The following is a 21,332-nucleotide window of genomic DNA, read 5'->3' on the forward strand; positions in this document are numbered from 1 at the left end:
TGCAATAGGTCCTGCAAGCGCCTGTGGCTGCCCAGGCTTTGTCAGTGCTTGATCTCAGCTTTTCTTGTCTCGCTGCTGTTCAAGAGTACATCCAGGAAAGCACTGGACTCGGGTACTGCTTTCCCATCCATCATTGATGATTCTCTTTTCATTTGCTTTTTGGGCTTCACCTTTTTAATCCAGCTGTCTCCTGCCTTACAAATGTTCTTTCCTCAATTACTTACGCCAAGCTGCAGGGCTGGTTCTGCTCATCGCGGAACACAATGAAGCTGTGCACTCAGCTGGAGCTTCACAAACTGAGTTCATGAGAACCTGCAGCAGGAGGAGCACCCTCTGCCCCATGGGTGTCAGCCCCGGCTGCCATGTGGGTTGCCCTGGCACAAGGGGGGACTTCACCCTGCAGTTCCACTGCTGACCATGTCCCAGTGTGTCCTGCAGAGAGTTGGGAGCTGATTGCCCATGTCTGCCTTCATACAGGCTGCTGTTTTTAATTCCTTCTCTCTGAACTGGTGCAGATGCAGGGTTATGTTTCGAAGCTAAAGGCTTTCACCAAAGGAGGAGCAAGGTGGAGAGCAAATAGCTTGTGCGTTCTGCTGTAGCACCTCTCAAGGTCCTATATGGTCCACAGAACATGTGCTGGTGTTTGGAAGTCATTCCGATGATGGTGACTCTGGATATGAATGTCTCTGAAGGAGGAGAAGGCAGAAAAAGCTTCCCAGAGGAGGTAATCCAGCCCAAGCTTGGAGCTGAAGTGGAGTCAGTGCTGGGAGGTGCGAGATCCCCTTTCTGGAATGAGGGACTGTGGCAGAGATCCCTCCCCACTCCACGATCTCCTAATAGGGACAGTGCCACCCTTCTTCCCACTTTGGCATTTCAGGGCCCTCGCGTGAAATATGAGCTCTAGGAGCAACCCTCTCTCCTGTGCCCTGCCCTTTGTAGTGCTCCTCCATCTCATGCACTGAGGGGGCTGCAGACATGTGGAAACAGGTCTTGCTTGAAGGTATATGATGAGCTGTACTCAGGTGCCAGGGGAACCCCACAGTTAGTTCTGCCATGCTACTTCCCAGACAAGAGACCAGTTCATACCATTTCTGCACCAAGGCTGCTTTATCTCCTCTTCTTAATACTCTTATCTTGAAGGCTCCCCTCAGATTAAAGCCCAGGCAGTCAGCCCCCTCCTTGGATTTAATGCAATGCAGTTTTCTTGCTCTAATCTGATCAGAGTGTAAGCTGCTCTTTTCAAAGTGCATGGGGAGGACAGATGTGCATGTCACTGGTACAGTGAGCTGGGCTGAAAGGAAGCAGCAGGAAGGTGCTCTGCTCTTTGGCTTGGTGGCACATGTGGCTGTTTTCATGGCTTGAACTCCATCTCTCCTGTAGACAGTTTTGAAACGTCTGAGCATGCCAGCAGCCTTAAAGGAAAAAGGGTTGCTTTGGAGCAGGATTATGGAGTCTGTTGACCTTCTCAGACACTCTGATAAAGCCAATCTTTGGTCTCTGGCAACCGTGGAGACCCTAGAGTCAGGGGAATGGTGCTGTCCATTTCAGTAAAACCTGGAAGGTTCACACCTCAGAGCAAGGGCTAGGGTGACATCTGAGAATTTGACCTCAACAGCAGGACTGCCATGGTGGACTATTTTTTCTCAATGAGCTCATGAGTCCATGGCCATGCTTGGAGCAAGGCTGAAGAAGCTAGAGATGGAGTCTTATCCCTGCCAAATTGCTTCCTTACCTCTGCCTTTTGCTCTGCTGAAGGACGAGGAGCTGAGATCATTCCTCTGCTTGGGGAGCGTCCTGTGAGTGCTCTCCCAGCCCATCTCTGAGTGCCCTGTGGGTCACGTCTGCTGAGTGTGCTCCCAGAGAAAGGCAGAGGCACATGGGGAGCTGGGAAGTGATAGAGAGGAGTGTCTGGCTGTAATGTGCACCAAACCTCAAAAGTGGTGATGCATCTTTGGTCCGGTTGTTGTGGAGCAGGGGTGTCTTAGCTGGGTGACTCCCTCTCTTTGTGGGCCTGAAGGGACCCAGGGTGTGGGAAAGGGGGGAGGGTGATTCTCTTGCAATGGGGAAGGGACAGGGATAACTCCAGTCTTGTTTTTACCCTCCTCAGCCCAAGGAGAGTGGTGGGCACGGTCTCACAGCTGCCACCCAGCTCTTCCAGCCCTTCAGCCAGTGCATGGACCATCAACGCCCCCCAGCTCACGCCTGACAGCAGCAGCCTGGCAGAAGAGGCACCTCGGAGAGCAGCATTCAGACTGTGAGTGCTCTGGGAACCACGGGCAGTGCAGAACCCTGGGGTCATGGTCTCATTCCACGGAATGTCCTTGGGGTGAAAGGCAAGAGGAGCATGTGGGTCTGGGGAAGCTGTGGAGTTCTCTTTGCTCGTGTTGCTGATGCCCTATGAGGAAAGAGGAGAGCCTGGGCACAAGGCAGCAGGGATGGAGGAAGGTTGCAGCTGGCAGGGTAAGGGGGCACATGGGTACAATCCGACATGCAAGGTGCTGGCATGGCCTCAGTGGCTGGGGGAAACAGATGGCCTGAGCACAAGGTGGCTCAAAGACTCTGATTGATGTGCTGGAGCAAGGAGAGCTGCTATGGAATCTGCTCTGGGTAGAGAAGGAAGCTGCTGCAAGGAGAGACTGAGGCTGCCTCCAAGCACTGCACTGATACATGGAACATGCTCTGCACATCTGTGCAGTGCTGCAAAGCTGGATACCATTTCACATTTTCTGAGCGAGATCATCTGATTCTGCAGCCCTCTCTGCAGGAAAGCCTATATTTTTCCCCTAAGGAGAAAGATGAACTTGTGCCAAGGACAGGGCTCTGGATTCAAGGAGTGTTTTTGCAGCTGCTAAGGTCCAGTGGGAAGGAACTTACTCTGAAAGTAGCAGACACTTGAGAAATAGTAAATAGGCAGGGTAGACCTATGGAGGATTAATCATGTGCCTCCCCTGCATAAGGAGCAATCTGCTGCTGCATCCGGGGATGTGACACCAGCTCCAGCAGCAGCTCAGTATTCAAAGGGTCTTAATTTGGTCTCCCAGAGGAAAATGGTCATAAAATCCAATAATCATCATGATAGCAGATCTTTTTGCCCATCATCTAGGCCAATAAAGTAGTGTCTTTGTAGCCTTCTGGGATCTTTCTGGGTTCAGAAAGAAGAGGCATGTGATTTTCTGCAGGCCTAAATTGGAGATTTAGTTTTTGACTGGCAGTGCAGAGACCTCAGGGAGTTTTGAGGGTGAGGATGGGCATGTGTACCTGAGGGATGGGTTGTGCACCCAGTATGGCTGCTGTGTTGGGCTGAGGAACAGATCATGCACAACCTTATTCCCTTCTGTACAGCAGAAATGACCATCTGAAAAATTCCTACTGCATAGCACATGCACAAACAAAACCCATCCAACAAATCAGCATGTGGTGATGACTGAGACACAGAAATGGGGATCTTATCAATCTTATCAATATCTAATGGCAGGAATCAAGTGGATGGGGCCAGGCTCTTTTCAGTGGGGTACAGCGACAGGACAAGGGGCAATGGGCACAAATGAACACAGGAAGTTCCATCTGAACATGAGGAAGAACTTCTCTGCAGTGAGGGTGCCCGAGCCCTGGCACAGGCTGTGCAGAGAGGAGGTGGATTCTCCTTCTCTGGAGATATCCAAACCCACCTGGACACTTTCCTGCACAACCTGCTCCAGGGAACCTCCTTTAGGGCTTGGGGCTGGGTGGAGCTCCAGAGGTGCTTTCCAACTCCTATGATTCTGTGATTATCTGAATTGCCAAGGGAACACCAAGGAAGTAAGAAAGGCAAGTCCACAGCAGAGACTTGAGAGCAAATAGTCACAGTTGTTGTGGGTCACAGAGGCAGATGGGTGAGGGGGGAAGAATGAAATCCTCAAGGTAGGAGAAAACTCTGGGATTGCCTCTAGGCATTGAGAATCCTCCACACTGGGCGCATGGCTGGGACTGCCCCTCTGCCATGGCACAGCAGCAGCACCAGCCCTGGGCCCTGGCAGGAGGAGTACTGAACGATGGGAGCAGGGCTTTTCCTGCTTCCAAACCCCCTGGTAATCACCCATCTACCTCTTTCCCTTAATTGCTGTTGCTTGATTTCTCCCTGGGTTCTCTTTTATTTACGTAGGTGACACATGTTTTGTTCAAAGCACTTAATTACCTCTTGGGATGCATTTCATTTATTCATTAAGGTAGAAATTGGAGTTGTCGGGTTTGCTTTATTTTGCTATTTTTTCCTTCTTTTTATCCTTCCTCAATACTGGAAGGAGTCCATATACATCTAAGCCCATCTCCTGGCCCCAGAATGTCCTATTGCTCTGGCACTAAGGAGCAGCAGCGGGAGTAATGTCTCTCCCAGGAGGCTGCTGGCATGCTGTGGCTCCTCAGGAACTGGGAGGCGAATGGCTAGTGCCAAAGCACTGCTGGGAGCTGCTGGAGGTGAAGGCCAGGTGACAGGTGTTCCAACACAGGGCATTGCTGAAGGAGGGGCTGTCAGCTGGGACCCCCATTCACAGGCCACTGCAGTCCTGCCTGGCAAGCTGGAGAAGCAGCATCGTTATCAGAGACTGGCCCATCTCCTCCTCTCTGACCTGAGCATGAGAGAGGATGGAAGTCACGGAGTTTTGCTCTAGGGTCAACGCCAAGGATGTGTGCACAGCATGTGCTCCTGCTCTGCCTGTGTGACAAAAAGATGTTTACTGAGCTGGCATTTTCACTTACCAAGAGCCTGCACAAATGCTCCACACCTCCTGCATTTACTTGCTCAGCAAGGACATGGGGCATTGCTGGATGGCTCAGAGCCATTCCCAACTCCCGTCATACAGCCGTGTCTACCTCTGCTCCCTGGCTCCATGCAACAGGCAGGGCACATGCAGAGCATTGTGGACTGCTGGATGCAGCAGTGATCTTGGGGCAGCCTGACTGGGCACTGCTGGATCAGCTTCTTTCATACTTTATAGCTTCCTTCATACTTTCAAGCAGAAGCTGTGCACCAAGGGTGGTGGTTTGGTGATGCTCAGAAGGAAGGAGCAGTCAGCATTTCTCTGTTACTAGAGCTGCCCTTCCCACAGGCAAGGACACATGGCAGAGGCACACAGCAGTGGTGTGCAGAGTTCTCCATTGGTACAGCCACCTCTGGATGCCTCTGTCCTCATGTGTTGTGTAGCAATGGAAACAAAAGCCTGGCCTCTCCTTGTACATCTCCCTGACGCACAAGTGTCCCCATCAACCCAGTCCTGGCTGGGTTTGCAGCTCCTTTTTTTCTGCTACTTGTGCACAAGACAGATCTTGTGTGTCCGCTGCCAGCCCAGCTCCCTTTGCGTGCCTTCCCCTGGAGATGGAGTCACAGAGCGGACCTGGAGGTACTCTTCTCCCCCTGCTCTCTGTGCCAAGGAGGCCACACCCCTCGTTGCACCAGTCTGGGAGCAGCTGGGTCCTTCTGCTGGACTTTCCTTATGGCTGTCTTAAGCAAGGACCTTCTTGCAGTTTCTGCTCAGGTTGCTCACGTACCATTTCTTTAGAAAGGAGACTTCTGCTTTTATAGTTCTTTCAGAAAGTACCAGAAAATGCAGATGTTAGGGTCTTTGTCTTGCCATGTCTCACTATGGCTTTTTTTCTCAGGGAATTTTGAACCAAAACAACCCCTGCCACTGGGGACATGGCAGTGGCTGCACTGCAGCAACCCTCCTGCTGCTTATTGATTGTGAGAAAAAATGACTTGCATTAATTGAAAGGGAAAAGTATTGCACTACAAACTTCCATCCCTTTGCTGCCTCGTGTGTGCACAGAGGCCCCTGGGACAGTTGCTGTCTCTTCTGTATAATTGCACACATCACTCCTTACTCTCCCTTTGGATCTGGAGGTGCCTACACAGCCAGGCTGCATGAGGTGGCATGTTTGCTGTGCAGCATGTGAGGCTGGAAGGAGTTGCTGGTCTGCAGGGACAGCTCTGCAGAGCCATTGTGCACTGTGGAGAGAATCTGAAATTAAAAACTAACAAGTAAGACTGATTAAGATCCCAGAGCATTGAGAAGAGGCAGCTTCTTACTGCTGATGCCCTTTTTAAGTATCTTCAAGAAAAGTTTAATCTAAGTCTCCAGCATCGCTTATTGACACACAGACACCATACAAAGCCCATAAATGAGAGCAGAATTGGCCTAGGGCTTGGTCAATGCCAGTCTGTCTGGGAGGGAGAGCGTAAGGGGCCTGCAGTCTTGCTTTCTCAAATGCAGTAGAAGGCAGATGAAGGAGGACAGGACAGTGAGTTTCTGCAATGTTGAGCCCAACACCTGCCCCATACTCATTAGGTTTCCTCTTGAGAGAGGAATGTATCCCTGAGCACATCTATACACGTGGCCAAGAACTTATCCTTTCCCAAAGGGGCTGGCACAGACTGGCTCAGTGGTGTTTCTCAGGTGGTGAGGGTTTGCTGGAGAGGAGTCTTCTGAGCTGATGTTCAGCCTGAAGAAATGCTGTTGTAAGACAAGGCGAATAAAATGAGGCCATGAAAACTAACACCTGACTTACAGACTCAACCTTGAAGTGGGTCTTTTCAGAGGGAGAGGTTTGGGCTACCTGGAAAGTCAGCTTCTACATTTATACGTTAAAAGTATTTGAGATTATCTTGTTTTTCACACTCTGAAGGCCACTGGTGGAGACTCCTTCTGGGAAGGACTAGCTTAGAGACTGTGTAAAAGCAAAGCCTGGTGACTGACTTTTTACACAGGCAGATGGTGACAGGACAAGGAAAACAGTTTTATACTAAAAAAGGGGAGGTTTAGGCCAGATGTGAGGAGAAAGTTCTTTACCCAGAGGTGGTGCGGCCGGCACTGCTGCCCAGAGCTGTGGGTGCCCCATCCCTGCAGGTGCCCGAGGCCATGGCTGGGCCCTGAGCAGCCTGAGCTGGGGGCAGCCAGCACGTGGCAGGGGTGGGGCTGGGGGGCCCTTCCATCCCAGCAGTGCTAGGACTCTCTGACTGTTGCCACAGACCACATGTGATCAATGTGATGTCGGTGTTCGCCAGCAGTGCTGAGTCCACACCTCTGCACATCCCAGCTTCTGGTTGGTACAGAAGTAGAGCACACTTTCTTCTTTGTAAAGACACTTCCTGGAGCTAATATGCAAGGATCCTAATAATTGCTTGGCTATCTTGCTTGATAAAGAGCAATCCAGTCAGTTCATCAATGTGAAATGTGTGCAGCGAAAAAAACATACAAAAAGACAGATGGGCATGCAGACAGATGTATGAGTGAATGGTTTGTTTTATAAAGACAAACTAAATAATCTGGGAGGTGAAGAGGTATCTGGCTGTGGTGAGAGGGAATAGGAGTGGACAGGCAGATCTGCCAATCTGGCTTGGGCAATGGCAGATGGTTTGGGCACATCCTGTACCTGCACATCCTGGCTATGCTTCTTCTCAAAAGCCTTGGTGCACAAAATCCAGGACCTCATCCTTCCTCATGAGAAGGTCCATGGTCCAAATGATCTCTCTGTAGAAAGCCACCTGCACGTTTACTGAATCTCAGCTCCACAGTGCTGCTGAACTCCTCAAAGGCTTGTCGCCTGCAAAGAGTCTGCAGATGCTTTTCCCTGAATTTCCAGGCTCTCAGTCCCTCAGCACCTGTGTTAAGGAGTACAAAACCAACTGCTCTCTGCTTGAATACTGGTGGCACAAATTGAGTAAGCTGGCTCCCCAAAACTAGGCAGTGGGTGAACTTATGCACCAGCAAGCACAGGGATTTTTTTTTTTTTTTTTTTTTTTTTTTTTTTTTTGCTGTGGATTCCCTAAAAATCTCTATTGACAAGTGGTGCTATATGCTCAGACTGAGAACTTGCTTTTGAAAGTAGCTGTTGGAAATGATCACTTCCGTGCATTTCTGGACGTTCTCTGTTATTCGGACATTCTCTGTTATTCTCTGTAAACCTCTATAGTTTGCAGCATACAATCACTTCTCCGGGAGAGGGGTACCCACAGTCCTGGGGCTTAGGGCACAGTCTGTCAGACAGACCAGGCAGAAAGGAGCAGCCTGCCCAAAAGGGGCAAATTTCACATGCCGAAAGGGCAGAAAGGAAAGCTGGTCCCGAGTCCAGTTTTCTACCAGCCTGGGACCTCCAGCTGCTCTGGCAGAGAGGCTGCACACTACTTGTACATCTGTGTGGCATCACTCTTCCCAGAAGCTATCTGAGCCAGGCTGCCGAAGGGTCGCAGCCATGCACCATGAGCACTTGGCCATGTAACTCCCACCATTTCTCACAGCTCTTATTCTGCTGCCGGCCAGCTGCTGCAGACCTGGAAGCCTTCTTCCTTCTGTCTTACCTCCCTTCCTCTAGCTTTCCAGATTTGAAGAAAGAGCCCAGCCAGGGCAATCAGTGCCAGAGACAAGGATGGGAAAATGGGAATGGGCAGCTCCTGCTCACAGCCAGGCTATATTCTAGGGAATCTTTACCTTTATATTTAAAATCAGGCCTTCCTGAGGCCACTCCCAGGGCCTGCCTTGGGCAGGAGAAAGTGCCTATGATGTCCCAGACTCCTTTGCTCTCCATTGTGGTTGTTCTCCTTCCAAGCAGCACTGCAGCACTTAAATAAGCGGGGATTTGCAATGCAGAGAAAAACCTCCCACCTGCCACTCAGCAGCGTGTGGGCTGAGCGGAGCCGGGAGCAGCTGCGCCACTTTGCTTTAACTGCTTGGGCTCAACAGTCCTCCTGCCCATACCCTCCAGGCTTGGCCACTTTACAGCTATTTCTCGGTCAGTTTGTGGCTCTGGAAACGGCAGGTGGACTTATGACAGTCCTACTGCAGCCCTCTGATGTGCCGTGGAGGTTGGAGTGTTGCCTGGGGACCATGGAGATGATGCCCTCAGGTTTGGGTCCTGCTACTTCCTTGCAACATGCCTTATTTTCCCAGTGTCCTGAACAGAGACAGTACTGCTGGTTACACCCTGTGCTTTCCTTGCAGTCTTGGGCATGAAAAAGGCTATAGAGAGGATAAAAGCAGATAAAAGACCATAAATTTCATGTCTGTGATGCAGCAGATCAGTGTGTAAGCAGAGGAAGTAAGGGGATCCTTTGGCACTGGGGCACTGAAGAGAGAGCCTGGAGAGCCTGGAGGGACTACAGGTTAGTTCAGCACCAGAAACAAGGGCTCCACTCCTGGTTCTCTCAGGTCTGAGCCTTTCTTGCTGGAAAAATGAGGATGGCTAGTGGAAGCTGGTTTTGAAGGATCAGTGTGTGCTTGGTCATGGCTGTCCCCCACTCTACTGGCAGAATTTCAAGCAGGCAGGTGTGACAGGGCCTCAGCCCTAGACCTGGAAAGCCATTGGTGACCATATATCCCCTTCAGTGTTATCTACAGAGGGAAGGAAGCTCCCTGCCAGGCACTGGAAAGTTATCTGTGCTCTTTTCAGTCTCTCAGTTGGGCAAGGGAGGTTTGGGGGATCCCAAGATTACCCCATCACCGAGGCTGTAATGATGGACAGCATACTGCTGCTACTTTGCTCTTTGAGCTGCTGATCCTGATTCCATCCTGGAAAAGTGGGCATTGTGTCTTACCTTACTTCACCCAAAACTGAGGGGAACCTGGAGATCAACTGTAGGTAGCACAGTGTTGTTGCTTGGCTCAAGGTGCCCATGAGCCCAGGTGGGAGAGGCATTCTACTCCACTGCTGACTTATGAGCCCCATCACCCAACTCCCTCTCTCCTCCCAGCCTCATTTTCACCTCACCTGGCTGAACTCCCACCTCTGGGCACTGGGAAGCCCATCCCCAAACAGTAACACAGTGCCGTTGCCTTGAAAAGTCAGGATGTGGCCATGGGTCCCTTGTGGTCCAAGGAGCTGGGGCACTGGAAAGGGGGAAGCTGAAAAACCCTTCCAAGAGCTGCAGGGATGTGGGGGCCAGGCACAGCAGGGCCAGCATGGTGCAATTTGAGGAATGCTGGAAAGGCTGACAGAGACACAGCTCCTCCTTGAGAGGCGCTACCATGGACAGGCAGGTACTACAAGAGGAGATAGTCTGAGATCAGTGCTGCTTTTCACCGGAGCAAAAGAGAGAAGCAAACTCTGTCCCTCTCCTAGGTTAGCACTGATCTGGTTTGCAAGGAGAGGCAACAGACCCCAAGCCTTTTGAGAGCTGAGACCACCTAGGACCTCACTGACGGGAGGTGTTTTCTTGCTTGGAGCACAACTGTCAATGGAAAAGTCTCGATACAGACTTCAGTGCTCAGAAACACTGTGGGCTGGGACATTTTGGGGAAGATTTTTAACTGCAGCAAAGAAATTTGGCAGCTTGGAAGCAGTCTAATCATCCTCCTCCCATATGTTTGGTTCTATTTAAAAGGGAGCATGTACCCAATTCCTTCCGACCAGCCCGGTGACATTTCTAGTGTGTGCTTGGAAATAAATTTGGCATCTGCTGTCAGAATCTCAGATTGAGCCCAGTGTGGCTAATTTGGGATCTGGATGCCTTTGCCTCTGCAGAGCACCTTTCCACACTGACAGATTCTAAATGCAGCAGTGTCAGGGGTTGCTTCCTGCCACCAGGATGGGGCAGGCACTAGCCAGGCTTCATGGACAAAGGGAACAAACTGCACCTCCAGGAGAGAGGTCAGCATTGGCAGCACAGTCCTGCTTCAGGAGAAAACAGTGCCTACAGCCACTAGAATCAGCATCTCTGCAATGGAGGTCTCCTGGCTGCATGCAGAGTAAACCCCCAGCCTGGAGTTCTCTCCTTATGGGGGCCTCTTCCCATCCTGCAGATGTGTCTTTGCTCTCCTCAGGCCAGGTGAGCTTCGCTCTTTATGTCCTGCTCTTTTCCTTCTTGCTTGCAGCTGCTGGGCTCAGCTGTGGGTGAGGTGAAGTCCAGCTGCTGCTCACAAGGGAGCTTATGCCTCTAGGCTGGGATACACAACTCACAGTCACCAGTGGTGACAATAAGGGACAATGCTACATGGGTGCTGCTGGGAACACTGCATACAGGGTATTTCAAGTTCAGGTAGCTGGGCTATATCTCCAAAGGAGAGCAGGTGCCAAGTCTCCAGCCGGGAGCTGTTCCCTCCCCTTGTGCAAAATCTCCATTCAGTTGTCCCCTTGATCTCTCTGGCCCCGCCAAACCTCTGTTTTGCCTGCAGCTCTGTGGGCTGATGGTGCACGGAAGTGTGAGCACACAGCCTCACCTTCAAGGGGACACTGTTCCTCCCTTGCCCTTTCTTTCAGCCAGGCTTACTGTGCCCCAGTGCTGCAAAAGTACATTGGGGTGAGGGTGGAAGAGTAGAGTTGAAAGCATATGGTCAGATTAATGGTTTTTCTCTGCCTCCTAGCTATACATGTGTTCCTTCTTTGCCTATGCCATTAGCTTTTTTAGCACTGCTGGAGTGGTGGATTAAATCCAGTGAGCTGTGCAGTGAACCTCATTGCTTGAGTCAGTTCTAAAGATTATGGTGAATTATGTAGATCAGAATCAGACAGCAATCCTGGCATGGACCGATATCTTGGGAGGATGGTGACAGGGCTGTAGCTTTGCCATTTGAGAGGTTTGCTGTCACCTAATTAGATGTTCAAATAGACCCTCCTGGCCACAGCTCTGCAAATGTCTGCCTGCATTCACCACTCCCCTCTCCTTGCTCAGCTGCATGATCTGGGCTAGGCCTGGGGACAGAAAGTGGCAGGATATGCTGTGATTAGCACCCAGCTGGCAGAGGGTCCTGGAGCCATAGAAGGAGTGAAGGGAAGGAAAGAAAGGTAAATAATGGGCGGATCTCAGCTGGCATCAGGTAGGAAGTAGGATTTGATGTTTCCTTCTGCCCAGGCTGAGCAATGAAGGACTGTGGGGACATGTGTGGGTGCAAGCTGCACCCCTGTTCCCCACTGTGCAGGGCTGTGGTAGGGCAGACATACAGGATATTTTTTACTGGGCTCTCTCCTTGACCCCATTTGCTCTGCAGTGATATGAAGTGACAATGGCACTGGCCAAAGCTCAGGATATGGCAGCAGTCTCTGCTGACCCCTGGACGGGGGCCAGCATTCCCCTGCCAGGTACCCTTGATGTGTTCGGGTCAGAGGACTCCAGGAGATATGTAATCAGTGCCAATGAGCCAAAGCTAGTGTGGGCTGGAATGGGGAAGATTCTGCTCTTGGCCAGCTTTGTTTTCCCCAAGCTGTTTCAGCCAGGTGAGCATCACACTGGCCTCAGCCATGCACACCAAAGCTCTCCTTTTTCAGAGCTGTGCCTCAGGACAGACTTGAGGGCTTGAGATCAGATTAAAATTTCCTGACAGGGAGATACCTGGGCAGAGCCCTGTCCTGTTCCTGCACACTGCCTGGAGATGGGACTTTGTCTGCATCTTTGTCCCTCTGGAAGGGTTCCTCTGGCTGCCTTTACCCTTCCTCAGTTCCAGCATCTGTCTTCTGCAGTCAGAGATGATGCATTTCTGTCACCACTGTAGTAAAGGTGAAACAATTCCAAGCGCCCTGCTGTTGTATAGATCTACCTCATCACCACCATGTGTGTCTGCCCACAGCCTTCCCTGCCCTCTTCACCCTGTGCCTGCTCCTCTGTGACCACGCAGCCTGCCAGGACCTGCTGCAGGGACAGCGTGCCAGCGCCGTTATGACAGCCATGGTCCCTCAGACCCAGCCGGGCAGCAGGAGGGACTGCAGTCACCTGTGGTCAACACCTCTCCTCTCTTTTAGTTTAACTGAAAGAGCTAAAATCAAAGTACTGGGACGTGTTAAAGGAAAGCAGTGTGACAATAGATAATGAGTTGTGGATGGTTTCATGGCCTACCAGGAAAAGAGTTGCAGGCCTGGCTTTCGGTTCAGCTGTTTCTGGTCTCCATGTGTTGCTCAGGCTCCAAACTGAAAGGTATTGTGGTCATACTAGGAGGAAGCTCTGCCAGCTTGGGCCCTCCTGAGCAACCTTTCCAAAGCATCTGCTCATTTGGTTGAGTGCGTGAGCCCTTAAGCGCTCCTCAAGGAAGCGTGCCAAATGGGTGCAGGTTCATTTTGGCAGTGGGGTGTGAGCTCATGTGTGCTCCAGCCCCAGCTGCACCTCTGCCTGTGGATCCTTGTCCCCAGTGGGAGCTGAGGAGCCTGGCGGGAGGGGAGGCCCATGGGTTCACACCTTGGGCACGGAGAGAGGGTTGGTCATCTCACTGGCAAGGTGGGCCCCACGGAAGCATAGCAGCAGCAGTCCCCCTGGGGTCCTGCTCAGGCTGGGCAGGAAGGACAGCAAGTGCCATGTCCTGTGTGCCCTGCTCTGAGTGGCCCTGCTGGGGAAGGGCTTGGACTGGAGGACCTCTGGGTGCCTTCAATACAAAAGCAGTCTGTGATTCTGTGCAGTCCTGAACAATAAAACATGAGGTGCTGAGGGGGGCCTGGGGAAATGTACATGTGTTCAGAGCTTGTCCTAGCCACTGCTTTTCTACAATAGATCCATTAGGATTAAATGAAGAGTGAAACTTGCCCTGGTGTCTCTCTGTTGTCACTGTTGTTCCTTTTAGCATTAGGCTATAAATTCTCTGCCTTGCCCAGGCATTGAAATGCTCTCCCCCTTCCCTGAGTGCTGGAAATAGAGCCAGCCTGAGGCTGCTGTTCAGCAGAACAGAGTGTGCACTACCTCATAGCCCCTCCTGCACCAGGCCTTCAGAGGCCATGAGCGAAGTGAGCTTGGCAATGCTACTGCAAGCCGGTGCAGCAGGGCCAGCAGGAACCAGTGCAGGAAGTGGGGATGGCTGAGGCCGACTGGAGTTCATGCACCAAGTCAGTGGCTAGGGAAAGGCCACTGCCCTCTCAGCAAGCCCTGACTGCAGAGCACCAGGCGTCCTCTGCCTTGTAGGGTTGCTGCTCTCAAGAGACATCACAAATGCCACCTCTGCTGACCCCAACACGTGAGAGATGCATGCGTGTGGCCAACCCTATCCACACATAGCCTCCCAGACCTGTTGTCTTTGGGATTGTGATGACAGTTTGTACCCCATGTGAAGGAGCACTGTGAGCCAGGGAGAACCAATGCCCTCAAGAGCTGCCCTACTCTGCCTTTTGTAATGACGAGGCTGAGATAGTCAAGAGCTTGAAAAAGTCTTCTAACTCAGTGCCAGATAACATCAGGATTGGAGACTGTCTGGGCTGTAATGACTGCAATGGTGGAGTTTGCACTCCTGAGGGATATTGGACAGGCAAAGAGTAAAATCAGGATGTTAAATTTTAGGAAAGCCAATTTCCGTCTTTTCAGGGAGTTAGTCAATGAAACCCACTAGGAATCTGTCCTCAAGTGAAAAGGAGAAGAGCAGAGCTGGCAGATCTTTAAGGAAGCTTTCCTTAGAGCACAAGTGCTCGTCACCTACAGGTTGTAGAAAGTCAGAAAAGGAAGACAAGAGACCAGCATGGTTGAACTAGGATCTGCTGGTCAAACTGGAGGGTAAGAAGAAAATGCACAGACAGTGGAAGCGTGGGCAGGTAACCTGTAGGGAGTATAGGGACACTGCTGGGCTGTGTAGGGATAGGGTCAGGAAGGCCAAGGCCCAACTGGAACTGGAACTGGGCTTGGCAAGAGGTGTAAAGAAAAAGAAAAGCTTCAACAGATATGTAAACCGGAAGAGGAAAGTCCTAGAGTGCGTCCCCTCTCTAGTGAGGAGAAGACTGAGAGGGGATTTGATAAATGTTTATAAATACCTAAAGGGAGGTGGGATGTAAATGGATGAGGCCAGGCTCTTCTCAGTGGTGTGTAGCAATAGGACAAGGAGTAATGGCCTAAAACTTCAACACAGGAAGTTCTGTACTAACGTGCAGATTTTCTTTATGGTAAGGGTGACTGAGCACTGGTCCTGTCTTGCACAACCCCTTTGGGCACTGAACAGTCTGCCCAAAGGGGTTGTGGAGTCTCCTATGGAGATATTCAAGACCCATCTGGACGCCTACTTGTGCAATTTACTGGGGGATAGCTGCTTTAGCAGGGGGGTTGGACTCAATGATCTCTTGAGGTCCCTTCCAACCCCTGCAATTCTGTGATTCTGTGAAAGAACAGAAAAGGAGAAGGCTGAGGTACTCAGCGGCTTTTCTGCCTCACTTGCCACTCCTCTTCACACAGCCCTCGAGCGAATGTTTCAGAAGGTGAAAACTGGTGCAGCAACATTCCTCCCAGTGTAAGCAAACATAAGGTTTGTGACTGCCTGAGGAACATGATCATCCATAAGTCTATGGGTCCTGATGAGAAGCACCCCAGAGTCATGAGGGAACTGGCTGATATAGTCGCCCAGACACTCTAGATAATGTTTGAAAAATCATGTTGGTCAGGTGAAGTCCCTGGTGACTGGAAAAGAAGACAACATAGCACCCATTTTTAAGAAGGGTAGAAATGATGACCCAAGGAACTACTGACCTGTCCGCCTCACCTCTGCTGGGGAAGATCATGGAGCAGATTGTCCTGGAAACTATGATGAGGCACATGAAAGAGACAGAGGTGATATAGGACAACCAGTATGGCTTCACCAAGGGCAGGTCCTGCCTGACAAACCTAGTGGACTTCTATGATGACGTAATTGCATCAATGGACAAGGAAGAGCCACCGATGTCATCAGTCTGGATTTCAGTAAAGCCTTTGGCATGGTCCCCCACAACATCCTTATTTCCTAATTAGAAAGATATAGATTTGATGAGTGGATTGTTTGATGGACAAAGAAATGGTTGCAAGATCATACCCAGAGACTCAATGGCTTAATGTCCAGATGGAGATTGGTGGGACAAGTGGTGTCCTTCAGGGGTCAGTACTGGGACCAGTGCTCTTTAATGTCTTCATTAATGGCATCAGCAGTGGGATTGACAGCAAGTTTGTGGGTGACACCAAGCTGAGTGGTGCAGTTGACACATCCAAGGCACAGGATTCCATCCAGTGAGGCCTAGGGAGACTCCAGCTGTGGGTCCACAAGAACCATGTGAGGTTCAACAAAGCCAAGTGCAAGGTCTGGCACTTGGGTGACAGCAACTCCCACTATTGATACAAGCTGTGGGATGAAAGTACAGCCCTGCCAAAAAGGGGTTGGGAGTACTGGTGGATGGCAGCTGGACATGAGCCAGCTGTGTGCCCTCACAGCTCAGAAAGCCAACCATATCCTGGGCTGTATCAAAAGAAGTAGAGCCAGCAGGGTGAGGGAGGTACTTCTGCCACTCTCTCTGTGGTGGTGAGGCCTCACCTGGAGTACTGCATCCAAATGTGGAATCCTCAGCACAGCAGAGACATGGAGTTGTTGGAGTGTGTCCAGAGGAGGGGCGCAAAAATGATCCAAGGGATGGAACACCTCTCCTGTGAGGACAGGCTGAGAGAGCTGGGACTGTGCAGCATGGAGAGAAGGCTCCGGGGAGAGCTGAGAGTGCCCTTGCAGTATCTAAAGGAGGCCTATAAGAAAGAGGGTGACAGACTCTTTAGCTGTTGAGCTTGAGCTGTTGTGTTAGGAAAAGTGGAAATGATTTCAAACTAAAAGAGAGGAGATTTAGTTTGGATAGAAGAAAGAAGTTTTTTTACAATATGGGTGATGAAGCATTGGCAAAGGTTGCCCAGAGAGGTGGTGCATGCCTCATCCCCGGAGACACTCATAGTCAGGCTGGACAGGACTCTGAGCACCTGATGGAGCTGTAGCTGTCCCTGTTCATTGCAGAGGAGCTGGACTAGATGACCTTTAAAGGACCCTTCCAACTCAAATGATCCTGTGGTTCTATGATTCTAAAATAAGTAGGCTGGATCTTGCAAGACAGGGCCATAGCAATGAACAGAGCATTTCTGACTTGCTGGGTCTCCCGAGCTGAACATCCCTCCTAGTCACTGCCCATCCACCTTACTTGCTTTACCAGCCACCCCTCGTCTTGCTGGGGATCCTGCCAGATGTTTGCACAACAGACAGCACAGCAGAGAAGGAGCTTGTGGTTTGTATTTGTTGAACTCCTGGTGGAAGATGTAGGGATGATCCTTACAAAGACCATCACATTGAGTCTCAGATGGAAAAGTCTAGCCCGGAACAACTTTAGTGCCTGCACTAGCAGTGCTTGGTGTAGATCTGCTCCTGATTTTAGGGATGGAAATTCAGAATTTGCCAACCATGCTGTTGGTATGAATCTAGGATGGTCATACCAAAACAGGAAAGGTCTGGCTAGCGTGGGTTATTTAAAAGGCCTGGTGACAGACGTAGTCTCCATGACAACCCACAGCTGGCTGGGCAGGAATTAAAGGGCACTGTGCTTCAATTGGGTGTCTGTCTCAGATTCATCTACAGCTCGTAACTTAGGTAATTACAGATGCACTTGAAAATGTGCAGATCCAAACATGCTTGCATTTTAAACCTTTTGGAGATAAGCAGATACAAAGATCATCATCCAAAGGGCTTATCCCCCACTCGAGCTCCTGCCTTCCGGCATCGTGCCATGGCCGCTTCCCTTCCGCTCGGAGCAGCAATGAGTGGCGAGGCCTCGCCTGTTTGTTCTCCAGCAGCTTGCAGGAGGAGGAGAGGCACCGCTGCCAGCACACACGACTTTTGTGTTTTGCATCGTGTTGTTTGGTAAACTAGTGGTTTGCAAAGAATGCTCTGGGCTCTGAGCCAAGCAAATTAGCTGTAATAGGTAGAGAGCAATTAATGGCAGGTTTAACTGAACACCATCTCGCAAAGGCTTTGCCCCACGGTGTGGGCTTCCCTCACTGCAAGGACCTCAGTCTGAGGGATTCCTGATGCTAGAGAAGTTTGTTACTGAGTGGCTGTTCAGCTCTAACAAGGGCAGCTGCAAGCAGAACATACCCCATTTAAATTGGTGAGGGGACTTCATCAAAGTAAGGGAGAAATACATGAAGACTGGCCTCTCCTGTGAAAAATCTTTAGCTTGTTATTACTATAATAAGTCTCTAAGTCATGTGTCTGAAAGGGCTGAAGGGAAAAAGCTATTTTTCTCTCTGTTTTTTTAGGCTGCTGCCTGTGTGACAGTCGCTCTGCAGTCACTGTGCTGAGTTCTGCATAGAGGTAGCCAGTTTTTCCTGTTGTTTGTGTGGGTTTTTCACATGGCAACGGCAGAGAAAATCTTTTTTCTTTCTTCTGTTTTTTGAAGAAGCAAGTGGTATTGTAAAAAGCAACTCACATTTGCAAGGAAGAGAGAGGAAAGGGGCAGGAACACAGGCATCAGTGTACCTTGCTGCTTTCTCCATTTTGGGTCCACTGCAGTTGCTGTGCTCTTCTCAGGCAGCCGGGCACATGGTGTCTGCATCATCTGCTCCAGGGACACCCAGAAAGAGCCTCCAACCTGAGGCTTCCTGGGTAAGTTTCCTAATGGCTATGCAGAAGGAGCTCAGCCTGATGATGGCATTTTGTGAGGAGGCTCTGCTGTGCCGTGCTAAAAAGCACTGAGGATCTGGATGCTTCGCTGTGCCTGCTTCTCTTTGAGATAGCAGGGATAGCAAAGGGAGCAGGAGGGGGATGCTGCCAAGAGAGTGGCCCTGAGCACGTAGGAAAAGCACTCCTTCTGATGTGCTCTGTGCTAATGCAGCTCCAGCATGCATGGTCATCTGGTGTCTGCAGGGGAGATGCCACCCTGCTACCCCCCAGCCAGGGCAGCCTTGACCATCCCATGGGCACCTCCCTTGCTGCTTGTATCAGGCTGCTCCTTCCTAATCCTCCCAGCCCTAACTGTGGCCACTGCCAGGAACCATGTGCAGGCTCCAGGCATGCTGTGCTGCTCTCTGCCCACCAGGCTGTAACAGCCCACTGTGCTCCCTTGGGAAACTGTTCCCTTCTTTGGTCCATCACATCACTCCCACGGCTGGTACATGCGTCACTTTTTTCCCCTTCTTCATACAACTGCCCTTTAGATATTTATATAGTGTTATCATGTTCCCCCTCAGGCATCATCTTTCTAGGCTATACAAATTAAATTCCCTTAGTCTCTGCCCGTAAGTCATCCTCTCCAGTCCTTGTATCAATTTGGCTTCTGTACTGAATGTTTTTTTACCCTTTCTATGTGTAATGTCTCTCTCCTTGTAAAAGCTACCCTGGGTATTATAGGGCACATTTACCATCACAGTGTTAAAAATAGGATTAGGACATGTTTTGTCCACTGGGGTCACAACTGCAAACAAACACTGTTTTCATCAGGCTCCGTCTTGCATCCACACCCAAGCACTTATAGATCTCTGGTCCATGATTGCTCTCTAGCTGACCATGCACTCACTGCTCAGCTTGTCCTCTTTCCCAGCTTGGGGGGTCTCAAGGTGAACCCTCAGTACCATTTTTTGTGTGAATCCATAGGAACCATAGGGAGATCCACCTGGATCTTCCTGGATGCTCCCCAGTGTTTGGTAGCCTCTCATCCGAGCACTCAGCCGGCTTGAGTGCCTGGTGCTTCCACTGCAGGCAGCTTGGCCCTGCCCAGTGTCCTGAGGATGTTCCATGATGATCAAAGCAGGGGCTTCACCATTCTGCTGGGTACACATGGCTTAGGGACTAAAGGGCACTTTGGTAAGTGCAGGGGAAGGTGGGATCGTCCCAGCTCCTTGCTGAGTGGGGGCACATCTGCCTGGTCCCTGGGAGGATGCAGGGGCCCATGTGGAGAGAACAGCAAGAAGAACCTTTGTGTTTTGAGCATGGAAGTGGGAAGCAGCTTTCCTGCAAACGTAGGAAGGCAGCTTGCAGGAGTTCCCAGAGATGTGGTTGCAAGAAGCCAAAGGAGCATTTGTTTGTCCTTTGCCCATAAATGAGTCAGTTACTGGAAGTGACTGTGCCCTATCCCTGGAGACATTCATGGGCAGGTTGGACAGGATCCTGGGCAGCCTGATCTGATGGGTGACAACCTTGTCCACAGCAGGGGGGCTGGAATTGGATGAGCTTTAAGGTCACTTCCGATCTAAGCTATTTCATGGTTCTAAATACTTACTCTACCTCAGACATCTGCAAGTCTGCAGCAATGGTGGCAAAACTCAGTGCTATTTTGTGCTGCAGAGATGGCTGTGGCAAAACGGACAGGGAGGAAATTATGTTAACGCTGCCTTATTGCCTACCATCATAGTGCAACAGAGGCTGTGCCAGAGCAGTAACAAACGCTTAACAGAGGATAAATTAATTCACACAGCAGCTACATTCTATTTTACTTGTATTTCCCTCAGAAAATTAGATTTCATCTCCAGCTGTTGCTTCTTTTTTACATTCAATATAAAGTTAACTGAGTGATGTGTGATAATGGGGTGCCCCAAAGCAATGCTGGCAGGGTTTTCATGCCTGTGTAGCAGACAGCCTGGCTCTCACTGCCTCTTCCTGTCTGCCAGTGAGCTCCATGCAGTTACAGGGAAGCCTCTTGGGAGAAAACTCTGTAAATTTGGGAGTTCCCATCAACAAAAATACTTTCTGTAATTCCTGCTGCCGTATTTTGTCAGGCTCATACCCCTGAAGGATCTTGTTCTTACCCTGTGATCTCTTGGAGGTGGGCTGGTGCCTGCCTTGTATTCCCACACCTGCTCTTACCAAGTTGTTTGCCTCCTGGGCTGGTGACCCTTTCTCTCAGAGATGTGCATGCAGTTCAAAAGCTGCCCTTCCCCAAAATACTGTAGCCCTGAGCAAGAGTGAACAGAAGAGGACTGAGCAGCAAAGGGTGGGCTGCAGGATTAGGCACTACCCCATTGCTCTCAGCATGACAACTTGGGCTTCTTACTTGTTGCATTGGGGTGTCACCTGGGGTGGTGGTGTCAGAGATCTGCATAATGACAAATAGCATACCATAGCATAGCATAACATAGCATAGCATAGAACAGTTCAGTTGGAAGGGACCTTCAAAGGCCACATGGTCCAACTGTCTGACCAGCTCAGGGCTAACCAAAAATTAAAGCGGGTAACAAGGGATTGTCCAAACACCCCTCGAGCACAGGCATGGAGCATCAGCCACCTCACTAGGATGCCAAAGGTGGGTGGGTTGTCAGTGCAGCACTAAATGCCTCTGGCTGTGCCAGGCTGGACCTGGCTCTGCACAGGTGCTGAAGACTATGGCCCCTCCTGCTGTCCAGGGACAAGAAGTCAAGGCAGGTCATGACACCTCAGCTTCACACTTTCAAGCTCTGGTTAGGATCTGCCTTGCTTTTCTGAGATTCCTGCAGCTTCCACAAAGGGGAGAGACCTCACCCAGGACTTAGACCTCATTACACACTCTGCTTCAGTGTCATTGCTCTGAGAAGGCTTAGATTGTCCAATGATGAGCACCAGCATCCCACCTGCACCTCCCCAGTTGCAGTTGGACATCTGGGGATGGCACAACAGCCTGTAGGAGGTTGGCTTCCACTGCTCAAACCCAAGCCCCCCACACTGCCCTCA

At 50.6% G+C, this 21,332-nt stretch overlaps 1 protein-coding gene across 2 annotated transcripts in view; it reads left to right on the plus strand.

The window, feature by feature from the left end:
* The window catches only part of DLGAP4 (discs, large (Drosophila) homolog-associated protein 4), a 157,590-nt gene that overhangs the window by 20,593 nt on the left and 115,665 nt on the right, over positions 1–21,332 (plus strand). For both annotated transcript variants that reach the window (XM_046902958.1, XM_004946855.5), the window contains exon 2: positions 2,108–2,254. The gene's annotated coding sequence lies outside the window, so the exon portion shown is untranslated. The remainder of the gene's footprint in view (positions 1–2,107; positions 2,255–21,332) is intronic.

Source organism: Gallus gallus, chromosome 20, assembly GCF_016699485.2.
Source record: "Gallus gallus isolate bGalGal1 chromosome 20, bGalGal1.mat.broiler.GRCg7b, whole genome shotgun sequence".
NCBI classification, from domain to species: Eukaryota; Metazoa; Chordata; class Aves; order Galliformes; family Phasianidae; genus Gallus; species Gallus gallus.